This window comes from Papaver somniferum, chromosome 1, assembly GCF_003573695.1.
Source record: "Papaver somniferum cultivar HN1 chromosome 1, ASM357369v1, whole genome shotgun sequence".
NCBI lineage: Eukaryota > Viridiplantae > Streptophyta > Magnoliopsida > Ranunculales > Papaveraceae > Papaver > Papaver somniferum.
Window position 1 is genome coordinate 214361287 of NC_039358.1, and position 20711 is coordinate 214381997.

At 36.1% G+C, this 20711-nt stretch overlaps 1 long non-coding RNA gene across 1 annotated transcript; it reads left to right on the top strand.

Moving 5' to 3' along the window:
* The first annotated feature begins 12349 nt into the window (after positions 1–12349).
* LOC113315511 lies at positions 12350–19052 on the top strand. The gene is made up of 4 exons (XR_003342941.1): positions 12350–12608; positions 13013–14764; positions 15337–17502; positions 18630–19052. It is a non-coding gene; the product is annotated as an uncharacterized LOC113315511 (long non-coding RNA).
* The last annotated feature ends 1659 nt before the right edge of the window (positions 19053–20711 follow it).

The following is a 20711-nucleotide window of genomic DNA, read 5'->3' on the forward strand; positions in this document are numbered from 1 at the left end:
GTGTTGTTGATAGTCTGAAATTAGCACATTTATCCGAAATTATAATTTTGCTCATAATCTCTAACTTTGTTGTTGTAGTATATATCATTTCTTTTTGCCATGAGTTCCATTACATAGCAAAAGGGAAGCATGTAATAGATATTTTCTTCCCCTCACGGACATTAGCAAAATGGGATACCCCCGAGTCCGACTTTTTTAACTTTATAACTTGGCGGCATTGAGCCTTTCGAAAACACAGTTTTGTTTAGACTGACAGCTAAATTACAATTGACGGTTTTTTATTTTTCGAAAAATCAACAAAAGGAAACAAAAGAAAATATGATAAATAAATAAATAAACAAAGATCTTGTGTGCCTGGATAGTTTTCATGCACCCCCAACTTGATCTGGGTGTAATGTCCAAATAAGTCAAGTGGATCTGACTCCATGTAAAACACTGGACCTCGACAGGGCTGCTAACCATTTTTTTTTTTTTGAGCTAAACTCACTGGTAGAATTTTATCTAACTCCTCGTGTCGCAAATTAAAACCGAATTTTGAATTTTGGAGCTAAACTCACTGGTTCGTTTTTTTTTTAAAGGAGGGAAAACTCAATGGGTTGATGAATATATAATAAGTCTACGTACCCATATTATAGAGTTCGCGTGGAGCTAGGTTTTCAGGGGAGAGGATGCAAAAAAATTCCTTACCCATTCTACACTTAAGAAAGCCAACATTGTAATATTAGGCTTGGATTCACACAATAAACATTAAAATTCCAGAAAAAGCAAATAAAAGCGAGTCTGATGACTCGTGGCTCTTCCTGGTGCCTTGGAAACATTATTTAGAGCTCTTGGACCCCGAACATGGTGAACCAACCTTTTAAGGAATGGTACCCCTTGGCCATAGGACATGAGCTTTGGGCTTGATCCTAGTTAGCAATTCGGGGTACGGGTAGTGGTTCGAGACGGTGGGAATTATACAGATTCGAATAGGTTGGATTCGATGAAAAATCCTGTCAACGGTTCGTTGTTCGGACAGTAGTTCGGAACGGCATACGTACGTGCATATTCGTTTTATAAATGTGAGTTCGGCACTTAAAATTCGGCTTACATGTATGATAAATTGATAAGTATTATGACCTTATTACGAGACTAATTTTATTTATATATGATTTGTAAGATGGAACAAAACATTTTAGCGTGATTATTTGACAAGAAGTAAACAATTTAATCGCACAAATGTACTAAAAAACTAGTTTATAGACTCTTAAACAAAAATGAACACATAAACACTGGTTAAACAACTACCAATTGAAAATTTTAACGGAATAATTGTATTTAAATATAAAGTATATACAAAAATCAAACAAAGTTCTAGTTGGGAAACACCATTCGGATTCGGTCAGTTCGGATACGTTCGCGAATCATTCGTGAGGTTCATATAATCCGAGAATTATGTTCGGAGTTCAAATAATTCGGAAAATATCATTCAGATTCGATCAGTTCGGATACATTCGCGAATCATTCGGGAATGATTGGGAGAATTACTAACTACGGGCTTAACCATACGTTTATTAGTCGTGGTGTGTAGTCTATACCCTCTCGCATGTACGTTTCAGCATTCAATGAAAAACACTATTTTTGCAAACCACTAGTCAAATAACGCCTTGACACGATAACTATAAGTCGATGTACAACTAGCTCAGTACTACTATATAGGGTATAATAGAAACTTAAGACGGTCAAGATCCGTACCCATTTTCCCCATTCCCCATGAGATGTACCGTTGTAATTACTCTGACCACACACATCCAAGAAAGAAGAACATCTATTTTCGTACATAAAAGCAAAAAAAAAATTTAAGCATTAGGGCAATTACTATGCCAATCAACAAATCCATTCTTTTGTTGAGCGGGGTGGATGGCCAAATTGTGTTTTCCACTATAGTAAAGCACTGGGCGTTAGAAAACTAAGCGCGCGACCGTAATAGAAACGCTAGCGCTCGTAGGTAAATCGCTGGAGTTCGTTGCACAGACGCTGGCGTCTGTAAAAGAAACGCTGGCGTTTGAACCAAGGTCGCCAACGTCTACTTTTCAACGGTCGCCAGAATGACTGATTTTACAAATTCACAACAATCTTTCATCCGGTCAATCTTTTCTTCCAATTGCTTTCAATTTTCAACCATGAATTCTGATTTTGATTCTTCTGAGGAAGATATGGAGATGGATAAAATGTTGTATGAAGAAGATGAAGAAATTGTATGGAGTTTTTGCGTCAAATGGATGAAGATGCAGAACAAGATAGAAGAAGGCGAAATTTTATGTTGCAATTACAATCCGGGATTATACCAAAGTCTTTAGAGCCATATGAAGTTGCGACTAGAAGATGGACGTGACGAGATCGACATTTTTACCACGAAAAGGTGACGCATGATTATTTTAATCATGATTTTGTCTATTCCGATGAGGATTTTCAGCGACGATTCCGCATGGGCCGCAACTTGACACAAAGGATTATTGTCGAGCTTTGCCAGGTACAACCTTTATTTAATTATCAGTATGATCCACGACATGTACGAGGCTTTAGTCCCGAGCAAAAGGTCGTTGCGGCCCTCTGTATATTATGTTTCGGGGTACCAGAGGATTCCATACATCCGTATTGGGAAAACAACTGCCTTTAGGTATCTCAAATTTTTTTGCGAAACGATAGTCGAGCAATTTGGTCCAACCTTTCTAAGAAAGCCTACTCAGGAAGATGTTCAAAGAATAATTGTAGAAAAAAACGCGAGGGGTTTTCCAGGAATGCTTGGTAGTCTAGACTGCATGCACTGGACATGGCATGCATATCCGGTTGAATGGGAAGGCCAATATAAGGGTCATTATCCAAAACCAACTGTAATTTTAGAAGCTTCAGCTAGCTATGATTGATGCTTTTGGCATGCCTTTTTTGGACTCTCGGGGTTCAAATAACGATCTCAATGTTTTGTATAAGTCACCATTGTTTAAAGATCTTAAGAATGGGGTCGCGTCGCACTGTAATTTCACCATCAACAATCATCACTACACTCAGGGTTATTATCCAAGCAGACGGAATCTATCCAGAATGGTCAACTATGGTTCAAGCTTATAAACATGTAGGTTTTGGACCGACGTCTTCGAAGGATATGAAGTACTTTAACACCCAACAAATGAAATGCAGAAAGGATGTTGAACGCGCTTTTGGCATTCCTAAAAGGAAGTTTTCCATCACAGCTGGGCCGACATGCTTTTTTGATATTCAAGAAATGAACAAAATTATGCTGACTTGTATCATTCTGCATAACATGGTCATTGAAGAAACAAGACGTGACCCAACCTGGACTAGTTTTCAGATGAAGATTTGAGGCCGAATCTTGTGGTAGAGCATGGGCGCCCGGTAAGAGAATATAGACTTGCCACTGACAGACTCCAGAACCGGGGAATCTATGGACAACTAAGATAAGATTTAACCAAGCACCTTTGGGATTTAAAAGGAGCAACAAACAATGCGCGGGGGCGAGGCAGAGGGAGAGGGAGATGGATGTTATTTTCAATTTCGTGTTGTTGTTTATTTTAATTAATATGTTTTTTAATTTAAAAGTTGTTTGTTAAAATTGAGGCAATTATATTAAAAGTAATTTTAAATAAACTTTAAATAAACGAGTACAATTAAATTAAACGACTACACTGAATTAAATTAAACTTAACTGGACAAGAATTAAAATCAGTTAGCAAGACTGTATTCATCTTCGTTTTCTTTCGAGGCATCATCTTCGTCTTCTTCCACATTCACATATTGGCCAGCATCCATTTGCTTAGTCCATGCATCATATTGTCGTTCATTCATTTTGCCAACTTCCAAGGAGAGTAACTTGTTTAGCTTACAATCCATGTAGTACTGTTCTCGCGAAAGACAACTTTTCTGTTGATTATTTAAAGCAATGGCACGGTCCCGGACTCTATCTGCCTCTATCTGCATCTCAGATTCCTTGTGATCAGCATAGTTGAACTCGCTTGAACCTCCTTCTGCTACTCGTTGGGCTGCGTCTCTCGCTGCTTTGGCAGCTTTCTGACCCCCTCCTCTTCTTCTCTTGATGTTGGTGTTAACGTCTAGATTAGTGTTGTGTTGTTCCTGACTGCTTGGAGTTCCATCAGGTGAGGAAGCGGGCCCCCATTCTTAAAATTCTGCGAGACTGGACCATATGGTGATCTTGCAGGCCCTTGATGACCTTCCAACAAGTATGGATTAAAATTGTTAAGCACCCTCAAAATGATGAAATACTTTTCATGTTGGAAGTTGGAACCTTTGTGGGATCTTTGCCACTCTTCCCGACATCTTCGTTCCACATCCGGTTCGCCTTCACCATTTTTTTTGTTATTCCACATTTCAGTGATCGAAGCTACATATTCACTAACGGCTCCTGAAATTGTGCAAAAACGATGAGACAACCCATCGCCATCACTTCTATTGGGGTTACCTGTTTCTTCACAAATTTTTTGAAAAACCTAATCATAAAAAGTTTTTTTTTTCTTGATAAATACCATTGATTACGTCTAATGTATATAATACATAATTTCTGCAAAGTGACTCGTCTTCATCCATCGTATACTTGACACCACGGATTCTTGTATTTCTTGGTTGTTGTGTTTCTTGTTATGATTGTTGTGGTGTTTGCTGTTGTGATTGTTTTGGTTTTTGTTGTTGTGATCGTTGTAGTGATCGTTGTTGTGAGGATTTCATATTTGTTAGAAATGAAATGTGGATCTAGTAGATTGAGTTGATATGAATAGTTTTGAAGAAGGTGTGAGTTTGAGTCCGGATATGAACTGAATTTATAGGGAAATAAAAAAGAGTATCAGCCGTTAGATTGAAGGAGTCATTGGCGCTTTTAGGATGAACGCTGGAGTTTCAACTATCACCGTGCGTTGGAAAGGAAAGTGTCAGCGCTTTTGTCTATAACACCAGCGCTTTTGTCTAAAACGCCAGTGTTTGAGGCAAGCTCTCCCGGGCTATCATCAAACGCTTGCTACATCCTCCAACTCTATGAAAAAACCAATAAATTTTTTGGTTTGAACATCCATTTTTCATGTTTGTTGAGTCCATAGTGGGAGCAAAATGAACAAACTAGATAGTTTGTTCATTCCATAACAAATGCTCTTACAACTTTTCATATGTAAGGCGACTAGAGACCTAGACTACTTTTCATATTCATCCTGCAATTTTTTTTTATTTTTATTTTGACAGAAGACGGGGCAAAACTTCTTGTAGAGAAAATCACTAAAGCAAGGAGAAGGGAAGACAGATAAAACCTAATTAGAAATCATGTACAACATCATCTCATGTAAATGAGGGTTGAGAGAGCTAAGCCGCCAAAGATGTCGGTGTTGATATCCCATCTAAAAAGAGTACATTTAACAAAAAGAAAAAATATAATTTTCTCCTCTAACTTTGTTATAGTAGTCAATCCCGGATTTCGGTTTGTCTCGATTGGGACCGATACACTAGTACGACTTTGTCTCAGAAAATTTTCATTGGAATCTCGGTTCCAATTTTTATATACTTATAAAGATAACCACTTTAATATATATTATTTTATTTGAAATATATGTTATAATGTACATTTACTAATTAATTTTCACGTTGTATACCTATTAAGCTTCTATATACATAAAAAAAAGGCACTACCATTGATCGATTAGTATCAATTCTCTTTTCTTTATTTCTTTTTTGATTCAAAGGAGATTTTATTGAATAATGAAGCGAGTTTGGGACGGGGAGTATCTCTCGTATCTTCCTCTAGCTGACTACAAATAAAATCAGATGTTATGACCTCGCATAAGTTTTTCACCTTACATTTCCTAGAGTGTTTGGCTATAATAGCAGCTGCATAGTCTCACTCTATTATTACATTCCTTACTTTCCATAACCTAGTTTTATTAAGAAAAAATTTCACGTCACTGATAATTGGTAAATTCTCTCAACATATTCTTGTATCAGCTTCATTGATTGCAGCAACGACATTAATAGATGAATCTGTTTTTAGAATAATGCATTCTAGTTGTTGACTCACAACCCATATACTGCCTCCAAAGCATCCATACATCCTTCCTCCTCCGCAGTTAAATATCCATTTTTATTGACTTTTGATGAGTCTTTGCAAAATTCCTCATAGTTTTTCATATGCCACAATTTTAAGTTAATAACTTAAAAGAAGCATCAAAGTTAATAGTAAAAAGGTGCAATAGGGGGTAGCTATCTACTATCTCTAGGTAGAAGGTTAGTAGATTTGGCAAGTCTAGAGCTTGAGATATCAGTCCTTATAGACTGTCCTAAACTTTGAGCTCTTTTAATGCAAGAAATTGAGTTTTGTTTTGTCTTCTCAAAAACTGTCTTATACCTCTCATTCCGAACTTCCCATAAGACCCAGGGAACTTATATAAACCAGTCGTCATTTGCATGAGAATGAGTATCGAACCAGTTGATGACCCAGTCTCGAACCCCATTAACTTGAGTCATAGAGCTCAAACCACCTGGAACAGAAGTAAGGACTGCTCTTGTGAACAATTCATTAGTAAATGTTCAATAGTCTCAATTCCTGCTGAAAAAAATGGCAGTAAGGCACATCACCTCCAATAACCCTCTTAAGTCTTTCACTGGTAGACACGGAATCCGCAGTCAGGCATTTCCACAAAAATAACTTAATTCTTGCTGCAATTTTTAGTTTTCATAGTATTTTTCATATTCTTTCCTCTATCCCATAATCTTATTGTCAATTGATCTTCAACTCCATAATCTTGTTGTATACGGATTTGACGCTGAACAAGCCATTCTTCGTCAGAGTTCAGATCAAGTTGCTGACTGATTGCTTGGGGTTCTCATTTGTATCATCCTATCAGCTACTTCTCTTTGAAACCGACTATAAATTATCTTCATTTTCCAAGTCTTTGTGACTGAGTTCAGAAGGTTAGATACCAAATTATTTTCTTGAATGTTCAGAGTTGTATCTTCAACAGGTGTGAGCAAACCTTCAATACCAAGAACCCATTTATCCATCCAGGTACAAATGCTCTTACTATTCTCGACTTGCCAGAAGCTAAATCTCTTGAGGAAAACAACAATGTTGGACATACTTTTTCAGGCCCATGTTGTATTATTCTTTTTTAGTGCATGAAGAAGTGAAAAATTTGGAAAGCGCTTTACTTTTAAAGCTTTTGCCCATAATTGACTAGAATGCTTACATAGACTCCAAGCTGATCAAGCCAGTAATGTTAGATTAAAGCATTTTAGATATATAAAACCCAAACCTCCAGAATCTTTATCCTTACAAAGTTCTTCTCCAAGCTGTAATGATGATACCCATTCCAGACTCTTTATTCCACCATAACTGCCTTTTAAAATTTTATAATTCCTCAATAGTCTTGTCTGTCAACTTAAATGTGCTCATTTGATATATTGGCATTGCATTGAGAACATGCTTTACTAAAGTTGTTCTTCCAGACTGATTGACAAGCTTACTATTCCATCTTGATAATATGCTTCTCATGGTCCTCACATTTGTAAAAAAAATAACATGTTTTTCTCTTATTTAAGAAAAGAGGAATACCCAAATACACCTATTCCAAACTCATGCTTTGTACTTTTAACCTTCTTGACAGTATTCTGCAATGTCTTGGATGCAAAATTTTGGAGTAATACATAAATTTCTGGAGATTGATTAGTATCAATTTTATTATATGGATTATCACTAAATATAATGGAAAATTGATTAATATCGATTTTATTATATGTATTATCACTAAATATAATTACTTCTGCACATGGACAGGTACAGTCTGGGTTTCTGAAGAACCCGGTACCTGTACCTCATGTTCTCCAGTTCTCTATTGTGAGTACCTGTACCTGTACTGGTAAGACAGGTCCGGTTCCAGTCCGGTACCACATTTTTACATGTTCTTCTCAACACCAGCTTCATTATCTTCTCTTCTTATTAAATCAAAATAAAATCCTAGTTTGTGAATTCTTCTCTGGCTTCCATCATCAAACCAAAAGCATCAGAATCATCTCTTCCATTTTCCAATTGAGTTACAGATACATCTTCACCCATCTGTTATCTCTGAAGACTCATGCAATTTACCAAATCATACTGCCTAATCTATCAAACCCTAATCGATCTAATTTAAACCCATCATCCACAGTAACATGAACTCTTAATTCGAGTGAACAAAATCATCAAAACCCATCTCAGACTCTCAATTTCTTCTTTCTTGTTCTTGTATTCGACTCTCTAACCAATTGCATCTTTGAACTAAACTCCAATCATCAATTCCATTACCCATTTTCACTGAATCGACTTCACCTCTTAAATCTTCTTCTCCACCGGCAGTACTGTCAACACCTCACAACGTATCAATTTCAATCTCTCAATTTCATAACCCGTCGATCTCTTCTCCATCTCGAGTTCAACAGCCGCAACAATCACACAAATTGAGTCATAAAAACACAGAGGTCGGCTTCTCTTCATAGACAAAAAGAAAAACAAGAAAGAAAGAATGAATGAATCTCTCGATTAGATATCTTAATACCTAGGATGAAAGGATGCGATTAATCCTAATCTAAGAATCTAACGGCTCATATTGACCGGGGTATTTGGTCCGGTACAAGCCGAGAATCCATTGGAACCGATTATTTGTACCGGTAAAGAGCCGGTTCCCTACTCCATTCCCGTTCCCTGTACCTCCTCCCCCGATTCCGGTTCTTTTTTTTCGGTTTTGGTCCGACACACCAGTTCTCGTGCAGCCTTAAGTATAATGAACTAATAGTAGTATATAGAACTGCTACTGTCTATTAAAAATTATGCACTTGACACACACAATCCTTGTTTACATATAAGGTGTCTTTATTTTTTTCCATGATTATAAACAGATTAATAGCCTAATAAAATTATACATACATCAATTTTCGGTCTGTTTGAACAAAAAAAGAGGATCTCATCACGAGTAGTCAATAAAACATAAAATTAGGTTCCGTCTCTCTCTTGATCATATCGTCTCCCTCTTTTAACCAAATCCCAATGAAATAAAAGATACTAAAAAAAGAAAGAAACCGATGAAAAACAAACAGTCTCCCTCTAAATTCTGCATAACCTTTGATAAGGACTGTTAGATATTAATATTAAAAAATATGGTTTTCCACCTTTCTCATCATCAACATCAAATGTTAAATTTAGGTCAAGAAATTCAACACAACAACAAAAAAATAATAATATTATTTTCGATTTTTGTATGTGAGATTAGTCCATGAAATAGACAAAAAATAAATCCGGCCGAGACAAGAGATACCAATCGAGTCAGGAAGATTCCAGACGATATTTCCGACAAAATTTTGTCTCAACAAGATTATAATAATTGTCTCTTCATGGGCCGAGATCGAATCTCTTCTAGATTTCGGCCGAAATCGACCACATTCGTTGTAGTAGTATATACTATTTCTTTTCCTCCATAAGTTGGCTTCATCAAATGGAAAAAGGAAGCATGATCTAAATACGTTTGCCTCTCTACAGTTCTAGCTCTCAACAATTTGTCCTAGTTGGAGACTACTATAACACAAAGTCCTGACCAAGAAAAACTCTTTTGGAGGTTCCTTATTATTCCACAACTATTTAAAAGAGAACACTAAGACGCCATCAATTTCCAGGGTATTATAAGTACTAGTACAGTATTTCTTATCTTCTCCTTCGGAAATGTGATCAACTGGTTCATAAAAGTTTGTAACAACTGCACAACTTTTCCCAATCCGGTCCCCTTTCAGTTTATGTCGAATTTCAAATCCCAAGCTAGGGTCATTTGGAAATAATTTCTGTAGCCCCTTATCCATATATTTTTAGTAATGGCTGATCTGACCTTATTTAATTAAGATTAATCTTATTTAATTAGGAAATAATAATTTATTTTATTAAATATTATTCTCAGAACATAAATATAATCCAAATTCGATAAAATAATAATTTATTTTATTTGTTTATCGATAATATAATAAATTATTATTTTATATTTATTTATTTTTATTTTGTATACAATAAATCTAACTTTATTATACAGAGTTGTTTGAAAGGGTTGGGAGCCTAGCAACAATATGCGCTCCAACACCTTTCTGAATAACTAAACCTATCCTATGAAATAGAGAACTTCCCACCTTATAGTTAGCATCATAGTTGGCCAAGCAGTTCCTTAATCTGTTTAACAATACTATAAAGTCATCACCCAACTCTCCTAATGTCGAGAAGGCTAAAACTGTAAATTTATCCCCATGAGATAAGCATCTATCAAGATACTTGGTATTCTTGCGCCTAGCAGCAGCAACAATAGCACGTCCCGGAACAAAACTTCGAAGCCCATCACCCGTAAAAGGAGAGATCCCAGTAATATCGAAGCAAGTGTCACGTCCATTTTCCCAATTATACACTAGTACATCAGCCGGCCGAATGTCATTGCCATCAGACAGAAAATTCATGCCCGCCTCAAATTTTCTTCTCTCCTTTTTAGTTTATTTTTTTTACCCAAATTGTATAAAAAGTCGTCATGGTTCTAATTCACCGACCATTTTGTCATGGTTCTAATTTATAGACCATTTTGTCATGTTATAAAATTATAGACCACGACGACTCTTACGCAATGAAAACTCATCATGGTTATAAATTTATACCATGGCAATTTAAAACAATTGTCATGATTTATAAATTAAAATCGTGAGGATTCTTTATGGTCAATTTCTAATTTAAGAGTTTTGATGGTTAAAATCTATAACGTTGCTGACTGTGATAGAATTATACAAATTCATTTATGTTTCAAAATAGGGATGAATCATCATAGTTGAAAGTAGCCTCCCAAATTTTCAAATAGAATAGTCATGGTCGATAAACTTATACCATGAAGACTTGAAAAAGTCGTTATTGTCTATAAGTTTGAACCTTGAAGAGTTTCCATGGTTAATTTTAGTTTTTAAAATTTAAAAGAGTCGTCAAGGTTAAAATTTGGAATAATGAAGACTATGATGGATATCGTACGGTCCATTTGTGCTTCAAAATTGACAAAAATTATCATGGTCAAAATTTAACACCATGCCGAACAACAATAATAACAATTATTATTTTGACGTCATGGTCGTGATGGATAGACTATGTTGATTGTGAATATCCTTCAAAAAAACAATGTTGATTACGAATTCTTTTTATGAAAAAGGTCAAAAAAAAAAAAAAGTTCAATCATTTTTTAAAAAAAAAGAAGAAGATTAAATGAATAAAAAAATTATCAAAAAATTATTATACTTTAATTAATTAATAAATAAAATAATCAAAATAAATATTTAAATGAAATAACATATGTCACATTCCTAGGGATCAGGATAATCTAAATATTTTTTTACCATATCTCCTCCCATGATGAGACTACGATTAACAGCCCCAAACCCATAACCCCTGAGTAAACAAACGGGGAGAATTTACGGGGTAAAATTTAGCTGGAAAAAGTAAAGCCTCATCGGCCCTTGGAGACACTATCCAAAGGGTTTTATGTACATATATGGAACCAAACCTGCTAAAAGTCACCGCTGGTAAGACCAGGGGAATCAAGGGATAATACCACCCTTTTAAAGACAAATAACCAACCCTAGGACACCATCACTTTAGCCAGTGACCATACATTTGTACGTCGTCTAGTCTTTATCTTCTCACTCCGGGTTTAGTTAGTCAATGAAAAAATACTACAATTCCGTAAATCACGTATATCCACCACCTAGTAAACACTTGACACGATAACTACTGCCTAGTAGTACCAGGGGTACACTGTGACCAGGGGTATAATTGGGAATTACGTTTAGAGATAAGGCGGTCAGGGTCCGTACCCATTAACCGTAAATAGTACCGTTTTAATTACCCGACCACATACATTATACAACGTGAATAAATCTTCATCGTCGATTTTTACACGTGGCGGATGTACCCACCATCCGTGCGGTACAAATGTATATTACCAAGAAAAAACAGTACTTTTTGCAAGATAATATCATCTCCATCCATTTTGTAATCACCAGTTCAGTCTTTTCAAAATATCTTACATCAATGGGTCCGCATGAATCATCAACCGTTGATCAAAAATTGTTACTGCTGTTTTTAAAAGGTGTCGGCTTATCAACGGTGTATATCATCTTGGTATATCTTTTAGCGGTGTAGTTTTTTCATTTCTTATCCTTATTAACCTTGGTAGTAAAAATGCAGAAGAGGAAAGATTTCCAGAATTTAAGGACCTGAAGAACACACATGGTCTCACACTCACTCTCACTCCAAACTCATCTTCTTCATTTGGATCTCTCAGTTCTTGAGGGAGATCTCCATGATATTATTTTTATGATGATTTTTCCTTCTTTTTCTCCTCATGATTTGTTGTTTTCTCTTATCTGTTTTGATGTGTTTTCATTTTTGTTGAATTTGATTTAGCTTATTGGTTGTTTATTTTAGGGTTTGTTGCTGTTTGTCACATGGACATGCATGTAGATGGAATCTTTCTTTGGGCAAGTCTTTTGAAAGGATTTTATTGTGTGGTGTGTTTCAGCTTCTTGTAAGATCTTAATTTGATTGAATTTTATGTGTTTGAATTTTTTTTCTTGTAGTTATCATCTAGATTAGGGTTTCTTTTATCCTTTAGAGATGAAAATTTTGGAGAGGTGATATGATAATAAGCAGTATATATGTGATTTTATGTAATTTGCCTTGGTTTTTCAAAGTACAAACAGTTAAATAAGGTACAGAACATTTAGAGGAATAGAAGTAAACCCTAAACACAAAGGTTAAATGATGAACTCTTGAAAGTACTCACAAACAAAGTGTAGAGGAAGATGTATATGATAATTCTGATCAAGAAATTTCTTGTGTTTAGTGTTGATTTTGATGTGGATCTGGTTACTTAATAGTGCTTTGTGTGACATACTCATGAAGCATTTTCTTTGTTTTTTTTTGTTGCAGTAATTTGATGCAATTTGGATGAGATAGTTCTGTGGACTGAAGCTTTGCATGACAACGAGAGAGAGCACGCCTGTCTGCACTCATGAAATGGAGATGATTGTGTACAAGAGTGCTTTCTCTCGGTGTCATATGATCTTGTAATCTGCAAAGTATGCAATCTTTATGCAAGTCTGCCTGCCGTCATTGATGAGCTTGAAATAATGGACAATTAAAATGGAGGGAAGTCCTAAGATTGTTACTCAACTTATGACTTGTTATTTAGTGTATCGCATGTGTTTGAAGTGTACCGCATGTGTTTGATGGTTTGCGTATATGGTTCATATATTTTATGTTCATCACTTGGTTACCACTTACTACAAGTTATTGTTATTTACCACCCATCTTTTGTCAATCATGTCATTTGTTATGACTTGGTTCAAACTTCTTGCACAGTTAATTGCTTATATGGGAGTGATTAGAGGGAGCTTCTCCCATATGTTTGCTATATTTCCTCTAAGCATTGATGTGAAAGAGTTTCTCCCAAGAAAAATTAAGTGTTCCATTTACTTATCTAAGCTTGCCATGAGCGTCGAAAAATGTTAGCCTTACCGACTTACTACATGCTGTAATTTTGGAACTCTCAATCGATGTTAACATATCTAACGAGCAGCTATCCAATTGCCTATCATCTTGATTAATGTCGTTGTTTTTCTGACATGATAAAGAGGCTACACTAATAACCTTGTAGTATTTGGTGCTGGCACAAAAGGTTTAACTAGATCTGCATATCCAGAGATAAGAGTGTCAAGAAAAAGAAGTCGGTATGATGAATTTGTTTCTCCTTCTGATGTTAGATAGTCTTTTTTTTTTTGGTTCTGATCAAATAGCTGGGGATGTTAGATAGTCATACACTATGATTTTTTTTTTTTAATAACTTCATCCTTCAGGCTAAAGCATAGATCGCGAAACTGTTTTGTGATGGATGCCTGGCATCATGTTTAATTAATTTCTTTTTACCAAAAATACTGAATGAATAACCTGAGCATTGACGGAGTCGTGGAAAGTCTCAATTGCGATATGTGGCCATGTCTTGCTTATGTAGACCCTGGTTATTGAGTTGAGAAAAAACTGAATAGAGTGCTTTTATTTGTAGTAATTGCATGAGACAAACTTGCATAGGCATTAACTTGAAATTGGAGCTAGGTACCGTAGAACAGGATGTAATTGCCAACCCGAAAGAGGATAAAGTTTTCTTCTGATTTGTTTCAATTTTGATGCGAATCTGGTCAATTATGGAGCACTCTTATTATGATTTTAAAATTAGTTTCGGTTTCTTTTTTGTTTCTTTTGCAGGCTGATGAGTTAGCTTTGTTGACTAAAGCTATGCTTGAGAATGAGAGAGAGCACTTTTGTCCGCGCTCATACAAATGACATGGTTGCATACAGGAGTGCTCTCTCTTAGTGTCATTCAATCTCGATACAAGTGAAGCATGGAATGCTTAATATTTTCTCTTATTGATCATGAAATGCTGGCAAGGAGATTTAGGTTGGTTCTAAGTTCCAATTTAGATTAATTCTGATGACATAGTTCTGTTGACTGCAGCTTTGCATGAGAATGAGAGAAAGAGCATGCTTGTCAGGGTTCATGAAAGGGACATGGTTGTATACAAGAGTGTTCTCTCTCGGCGTCATAAGATCTTGTAATCTGCAAAGCATGCAATCTTCATGCAAGTCTGCCTGCCCTCAATTACAAGCATGAAACATTGGACAATGGTGGGGAGATCTAAGTTTATCCTCAACTTATGACCTTTTATTTCGTGTAGGGCATGTAATATATTACGTTCATCGCATGGTTATGCCACTTACTGCTCAGTTTTTGTCAATCATGTCATCTGTTTTGACTTTGTTCAAACTTCATGCATAGTTAGTGTATGGTAGTGACCAGAGGGAGGCCCAGAGGGAGGCCTCTGCCTTATATTTAATCTTTATTTTTTACCAGATAAATATAGAGAAAGTAACTTGAGCATTGATGGAGTCTTAGAAATTGCTGATTGCTTGATTGCGATATGTGGCGTCGCTGATGCTGATGTGCAAACCCTAGTGATTGAGTGAGGAAAAAAATAGAGGTTAAAGAGATTTTGTTTCTAGTAATTGCATGAGACAAAATTGCATGGACATTAACTTGGAATTGAAGCTAGGCATCATAGAACCGGATTAAATGGCTACTCAAAAGAGGATAAAGTTTTCTTCTGATTTCCTTCGATTTTGATGTGAATCTGGTCGGTTATATACCGCTCATATGATTCTAAACTTGTTTTGGTTCCATTTTTTGTTTCTTTTTGCAGGCTGATGAGTTAGCTTTGCTGATTAATGCTTTGCCTGACAACGAGAGAGAGCACTTTTGTCCGCACTCATACAAAGGCCATGGTTGTGTACAAGAGTGCTCTCTCTTGGTGTCATTCGATCGCGATACCAGTGAAGTCTTCTCTCATTGATCATGAAGTTCTGGCAAAAAGGGAAATTAAGGTTAGTTCTCAGTTCCAATGCTGGTTTACTTTTTAAGTGTATTAATTTGAGTTTCATGCTGATACTCTGCTTCTTATAATCTTTTTGGTTGTGTTGCATTTGGGGATGTTTTATTTTCTTTTGGTATCCTACTTATAGATTGGAAGAATAATGGGCTCCACCATGAGCCAAATGTCAAATGACAATATCTTTTATATATTGTTGTATTCAGCAGTATTGGTGTCAGTCATCATCATTTGTCACTCCCATCCAGAGATGGTCATTAGGGGAATATTCATCCACCTTCTTAGTCATAGGCAAAAGGGTGGAGTCGGTCCGCCTCTGTGATAGCTCCACTTCCTGGTCTTTCTTTGGGAAAACGTTTTACTTCAGTAGTTTTTGTTGTGCTTGCTTGCTTGGAGGGTTAAAGTACCTTTTTCCTAGTCCAAAAGCTTTTCGTCAGTTCGGAAGATCTGATCCAACAGATTTTCCATATTGTCAGCTGCCTCAAACGAGGGTTATTATTATCATGGTTTTGAGTTGAGGGATTGTTGATCACTTTCTGTCCTAATTTTCAACTTTTTTCTTTAATTTGTAGTTGGTGATATATAGTTAGTGACAACATCGTATTCAATTGTAAGATATACTTAGAAACACTGGATTGATAAAGGATGCGTCAGTCAAGGAATCTGCCGTCTTTATTATATCTGTATTTTTAACATGGAATCATCTGTTCACAAGTTTTAATTAGTTTGTAACATACCTATCAGCTGATGCAGTAAAGACAAGAGTAGGGTTACGTGTCTAATTCACTAGGTTTCCGCAGCTCCCTAAGTGATGGGAAATGTCTGTTAAACTTAAAGATATACTCTCACCAGTATCTACCAATTGAATCCCAGAGAATTTGGTTGGAAATTAATGGCAGAATATACTAGCTTATAATGAGATCCAAGGATAAATAGGGAGTCATGGATCGATTGTTCTTATGGAGGGTCGGTATGGTCACAAACCAATTTTTTCTCTATTCCTACATCATTATTTTTCCAAGGATTCAACTATTACTTCCCCTTTTCCAATAATATATTTACGCACTACTTATGGGTTTTGTGCCAGTTTCATCATTTTTTGTTGGTACACGACATTCTTGTAAATAGAATCCTGATCTATATACATGCATGGCAGATGTTAGAAATTAACCACTCGTACTTAGCCCAACCCCCTTTCTTCTTATGAAATTCTCTCATCTTCTTTAATCCAACATGTAAAGTCTTCCCTTTTCCTTATTTACAATTAGTTTGGTGCAACATACTACATATATCACATTTAGGTATTCACCTACCAATCCTGGTACAGCTTGACTAGTTGTATCTTCTGTGCTGTATATCAAAACTGAACTTGATGCTACTTGATTCAGTGATGAAGTATATTTGTACTCTTGCTCGGCTGTTGTGTAGTAGTAAATTGTAATTGTCTTTAAGAAATTCCCTTGAAAATCATTTAGTGCGAAGTGGTAGTTTTATAATATGATCTGAAGTTGAGAACATCTTATTCATTAGTTTTTCCTATAGAAACTGCTACTTGACTACCACTCGCGACTACCAAAGAAAACTATCAAAATGTTGGCTGATATGGTAGATTGTAGTCTTGGATGCTACATATGGGACTCTTTGGCCCTACATCTACAAGTGCTCAGATCCTAGCCCATACTTCGGTAGTTGAGATTTCTAGTTGTAAGTGGTGGAGGTCTTGTAGCTAAAATATATTCCCCTAAGTTTTAGACTTTGTTGTTGCTTCTGACGGTGGTGTTAATCAGATTCTATGACATCAGATTGTTGCACAACATCTCATGATCTCTATGTTATGACTTTTCCCGCTTTGATTGACAGGTTGTATACTTGTGCCTTTACGTATCCAGTCCTCCCTACTTTTTGTGGTCTATTAGTAGAGTTTCAAGCCTTGTGTATTGACACGAGGCTTATGAGTCATGAAGCTGTTGACGAAAACAGGTAGCTCTCAACACACGTTCATGAAACTGTTACCTAAGAAATGAGTAGAAATTCATTGTAAACGATGATTTGAGACCAAAATCCCATTGGCTATGTGGGACGCATTATAGTGGATACAAGATTTAGTAGCTAGCTTGTGTCAATCATCAATTGGTTTGTTTACAACTTCAACGAGAATCTTTGAGTGAAACTAACATCATGATTAGAAGTTCTTTTATACTCCCTCTGTTTCACAAAGACAGTCCGTTTTGACTTTTTCAAAATATTAAGGAGATCATACTATTTTACTTGACTACCCTTAGTTACTTACCTATTTTATTTTAATAAAAATGCTAGCAATAAAGACTATTCAAAATTGTTGTGAGAATTATAAATACGAAATATAAAAGGAAAATTTAAAAGATATCTAATTTATGAGGGTCGAGATCGTCTGTGCCACTGCTTGTGTGTGCCCTATGTGCCATACCAATAGAAACACGCCACATCATTCCTCTCATTAACCATGACTAACTAAATAGATTTTCTATTTATACAACACTAATCGATTAGGAAAGATAATTAATTAGTTAAAGAAGATATTACAAATCCAAGAGAAAATACCGTGTTTCTATTGGTATGGCACATAGGGCACACACAAGCAGTGGCACAGACGATCTGGACCCAATTTATGAAGTATAAACTTGATAAGGAATTTAATTTTTAGACTTAAATGTAAATTTTCTTAAAAGGAATGAAGAATATATTTGTTTCTCAATTATACTAATTTCGTTAATATTTTAGATTGGGTCACGTTAAAAATGAATTTATGAATATAAAAAAATTCAAGGGTATATTAGAGAGTTCATTGAAAAAGTAACTATAAACAGAAACTGGATACAATTTTGAAACCGACGAAAAAGGAATAGAGGACGGTCTTTCAGAAACAGAGGGAGTACATGTCTTCTTACTGTAATTCAATATTAGATCTAATGAACCTCTTCTCGCCAGTATCTTAAAAGTATTAAGATACTTTAAACGAAGGTTGCATCTTTCATGCTATTATTGGAACATTGTAATGCTGTTATTCATCACCTCATTCTACCTTCTTTTCTAATTTCCATTTCTGTGTTGTTTTGGTGATCTTTTAGGCAGAATGCTGTGTGTAGTTTTGGGTTCTAACAGGTAAACATTTGCTGCGGGTTTATATTTTGCACGGAGGCACAGTTGGGCTGCTACTTGAGTATTCTGGAGCTGTGAACAATGGGAGCTGGAAGTCCAGGAACCTTCGCATGTTGGCATCTGCAAGTAGTATTCGTACTATTTGAATATGGTTTAAATTGTTGCAAATTGATGCGCAAAGTAAAACACGGAAAACGGGGTCATCCACCATTGCAGTGGCCGAATGGCGAAGTTGATATGATCAATATGAAAAAAGAAAATAAAAGGAAAGAAGGGAGTTTTGTTTTTTAATTTTTTGTTTTTTAATATGGAGTTTAATTTTCTTGATTCATGTAATTTGAGTTTTAACTATGTAAATGACATGGCCAAATATTTGCCAATAATCTAGTCAACTGATAGTGTGATACAACATTTCTTCGTAAGGGCAGTTCCTATGGAACGAATAAACTCAGAATTTGTTCATTTTGCTCCTACTATGGAATGTTCATTTTGCTCCCACTATGAAATGAACAAACATGAAAAATGGATGTTCAAATCAACAAATCTGTTGATTTGAACATTGAGTAGGAACATCCAGCGCGCATCTGTGGTAAGGACGCGTGACGTTGCGAAAAACGCTGGCATTGGAAGAACCAACGCGCGACCATACCAAAAACGCCAGCGACATTTGCAGAGACGCCCGCGACTCTTGGATAGACGCCAAGTACAATCCTGATTACTTTACTACTTTTTAATTTTATTTTATCTCACTTCATCCTATTTTATCTCACCTAAATGTTATATTTTATTTTTCATATTTATCCCACAAAATATTTTATATTAAAAAGAAATACTATAAGGGTCCTAGAAAATCAAATCTGTTCATTTTGCCCTGCTTTAGCATAGTGGAGAAACCCGTTTGGCCATCCCAGTGGCTCAACAAAATATTGAGTTTGAACGTTATCATAGGAATTGCTCTAAATGCTTCAAAAAAAAAAAAAAAAAAAAAAAAAAAAAAAAAAAAAGAAAGGAAAAAGAAGGAAACAAGGAGTACTCAGAAAGCTAAAACAGTTAACCAAGAAAATGAATATCCATTTCGGAAGAGAGTGTTGTGAGCAAGTGCAACTTACGAGATGTTTTTACCCAAATTTTTTTCTTTAAGAGAGTGTTTATGGGAAAAAACTGTTTCTGCTGGTTTTGGTAAATTTGGGTGTGTGGATGAGAAACAAATTTAAACCTAAAACAAATGCACTGCACGGAAGTACTTTAGATTCGAGAGATCAATCTGTACAATCCTGGCCTAAACCAAGAAATGGCCGTTCCAGTCTTGCTTCGGTTACAAAGTGAAGGAGAAGGGTTGGTCTTAGGGAGGGAAGCGAAGAAGGTGTTGAGACCAGAATGGTTAATTCTGAAGGTGTGGTTATTTTATGACTTGTATCAGAATTTGGAACTGGCTTGCAGAATGAAAGCTATCAGTTCTTTGGTATTTTTCTGGATACTGTGTTGTTGTTAACCAAACTTGTTGTCTGGTCGAAAATAGGTAAAACCTATTTATACAAGTCATATTGAACGCACCCTGATCTCGTAGAAAGTGGAAGTGATTGAGTGATGGAGAAGCGGGGTTATGTGTAACTGTCAGAGACCATGTTCCCACTATGGAAGTAACTGGTTAGTTTACACCCACTACTTCTTATCGTCACTAACTGCCCTGCTTTCTGACACTTTCTTATAATGGGCATGTTGCACGCTGCACGTTGTAAACCGCCAGACCAATACCCTGATGAGCATCCCCCAGTTTGTCACATGTTTGATGTATCGAGTGTTTTCTTGGAAAACATGTAGCAGGTTGCTATGTGTGGCAAGTCAAAATCAGGAGACTTGCCACAAGAGAATAACACGTGATGCTATTTGGCTTGTCTTAGTTGGTCGCCCAAAACTTGCCACAGGCCTGTCAATTCTGTGGAGAATTTGGATGGACGAGATCGTAACTCATGAGAAAGGGTCGCCATTGATTATGGCCACATTTTGTTGGCGCCTGATGGTAGCACAGTGGCGCCACTGGCACATGCCAA